Below are 2,500 nucleotides of genomic sequence, written 5' to 3'. Positions count from 1 at the left end.
CTCCCAGACAGCGTTTTTTTCTCTTTAGGGGCTAACAGTTGTTCCCGTGTGTATTCAAGAGCTTGTGTCCTGGCCCGTTGCAGCTCATTGAGTGGATAACCTCGCTCTTGAAATTTTTTTAACATCATATCTAGATCAAGATCTCTTTTTTCTGGTGTGTTATCAATGCGACACACCCTAAGAAACTGGGAAAAAGGTAAGCTACCTGTGGTTGATCTAGGGTGAAAACTATCGTGTTTAAGAAGGTTGTTTCTGTCTGTGGGTTTAACATAGAGTGACGTATTGATTCTGCCATTCTGTAGGGTAATCTGTACATCCAAAAAAGTAATTGTGTTTGGATGGGAGACAATGGTAAATTTAACCGGACTTGATGTCAAATTGTGTGTCCGTATCAATGTGTGTAATTGTTCCAATGGCCCTGTCCAGAAAATTAACACGTCATCAATGTACCTAGTGTATAGCTTAAGATGACAATTGATGTATTGGTCTTGTAGAAATAAATCTTTTTCTACTTCCCACATGTAAATGTTTGCAAAGGCTGGGGCTACCGCTGACCCCATCGCACAACCTGTGCGCTGGATGTAATATTTTTTATCATGTAAGAAGTAGTTATGTGTCAGAGTGTACCTGAGAAGTTGTAAGAAAAACTCAGTCTCTGGGCCTTTATACAGAGGATTATTGGTAATTAGGCGTCGTACCGCTAGTAATCCTGCTTCATGCGGTATGCATGTATATAGACTCGTGACGTCAATTGATGCTAGTATCGTATCTGGGGGAAGTGTATCAATCGTCTGTAACATCCTTAGTAACGAGGATGTATCTTTTAAGTGAGTACTGGTTTGTTGGATGCAGGGTTGTAGAAAGGTATCACAGTAAACAGCCAACGGTTCACACAATGATCCCCTTGCCGAGATAATCGGCCGGCCGGGGGGCTTAATGGGGTCCTTGTGTATCTTTGGAATGCAATAGAAAATAGGTACAATGGGATATTCTCTACTTAAGGCTTTAGATGTAGATGTAGAGATAATCCCCACAGAAACAGCTTCAGATAGAATGGTGTCTAATTCACGTTTAAAAATCTTAGTAGGATCATTCTGTAGACTTCCATATGTGTTAAGATCAGACAATAAACGTGTGCATTCAGTTTTATATACATCAGTATCAAGAACCACAATACCACCCCCTTTATCCGCACCCCTGATTATAATGTCCTGCCTTTTACTTAGTCCCTTCAGGGCAGTAAACTCGTCCTTGGACATATTAGGGTGTGGACAGAACTGGGGTTCTTCATCCAAATGTTCCATCATCCTGCTAAAAGTCCTGATGGAAGGATTAAGTGAGGTAGGTTCAAATGTAGATTTATTGAGTTTACTCACCTGAGAGGGGATTTCACAGGAAGCCGTGTTGTTATATCCCGGTGGTTGTTTGTGAAAAAATTCCTTTAGTTTGAGGGATCTGGATAGTTTATAAGTCTCTATTTTCCATTGAAAAGGATCAATGGACTTGGTGGGGACAAATCCAAGTCCTTTGCTTAACACCTTAGTTTCCACAGGAGTTAGCAATTTTGTGGATAAATTGAATATCAATTGCGTCCCCTCCTCGGTGGCTTTGAGTTGTTCTTGGGTCCTCTTCTTCCTCCTCGTTTGTCCCCCTCTCCTCGTGAACGTGCTCCTCTGCCTGCGATGATGGCCCTGGTACGAACCCCTAAAGGGGCCTCTCCTGTCTGTTGTGTATTTGTGGGGGTCTCATCAATTTCGCTGGCTGATGTACTGGAATATGGTTGGCGTAGTTCACGGCGTCTGGCATATTGCTGTCTTGCTGGAGTAAATCTGGTGTTGCTGTTATAGAGCCATGAGTATACTCTATGTTGAGCATAATCTTGTTGCACTTTGATCAGTTTCTGTTTTTTAAACTTGATCAGATTGATCTTATATTGCTCAACTTCTCCTTCCAGTTTTGTCATCCAGTCTGGCGGTGGGGAGAGTGGTATGGCATGCTCTGTGTTAAATGCTCCAATTTTTTGTTTGGTGATATTCATCTCCCGTGTAGCTTCTTCAATCACAAGGAGTAGTAGATCCATGGAGCATTTATTCAACACAGAGATCCATTTTCTGCAAAATGTCACATCATATCTCCCAATTGTGGGCATATTATGGATGCGAAATCCTCGTGGGATTTGCTTAGCCCTGAAGTAGTCTGACAGCGTCATGCCATGATAGAGATAATCGATTTCTCGTTTGCGTAATTTAAGTAAATCTCTATATAGATCATCACTTGAGGTTCCTGCCTCCGTTTCAAAAGCCGAGGTTTTAAAAAGAATATTCTCTGCTTCAGCCTCAGAGAAACTGAGTGTATCAGAGTTGTCACATTGCAAAAAGTGTGTAGCGCCATCAGCTACTTGCTCATCCAGTGCAGCCATGTTACACTAATAGAATGTCCAGATAAAGTGCTGAGTGCTGTGCAAAATAGAATAAAGTGCAAATCCGCAACCTGTGCATGT

General features: G+C 41.8%; 1 long non-coding RNA gene across 1 annotated transcript in view; it reads right to left on the bottom strand.

The window, feature by feature from the left end:
- Nucleotides 1–2,500, bottom strand: part of LOC134929465 (uncharacterized) — a 4,382-nt gene that overhangs the window by 1,422 nt on the left and 460 nt on the right. The window lies entirely within an intron of this gene.

Source organism: Pseudophryne corroboree, chromosome 5, assembly GCF_028390025.1.
Source record: "Pseudophryne corroboree isolate aPseCor3 chromosome 5, aPseCor3.hap2, whole genome shotgun sequence".
NCBI lineage: Eukaryota > Metazoa > Chordata > Amphibia > Anura > Myobatrachidae > Pseudophryne > Pseudophryne corroboree.
This window is presented reverse-complemented; position numbering and strand designations above follow the sequence as displayed.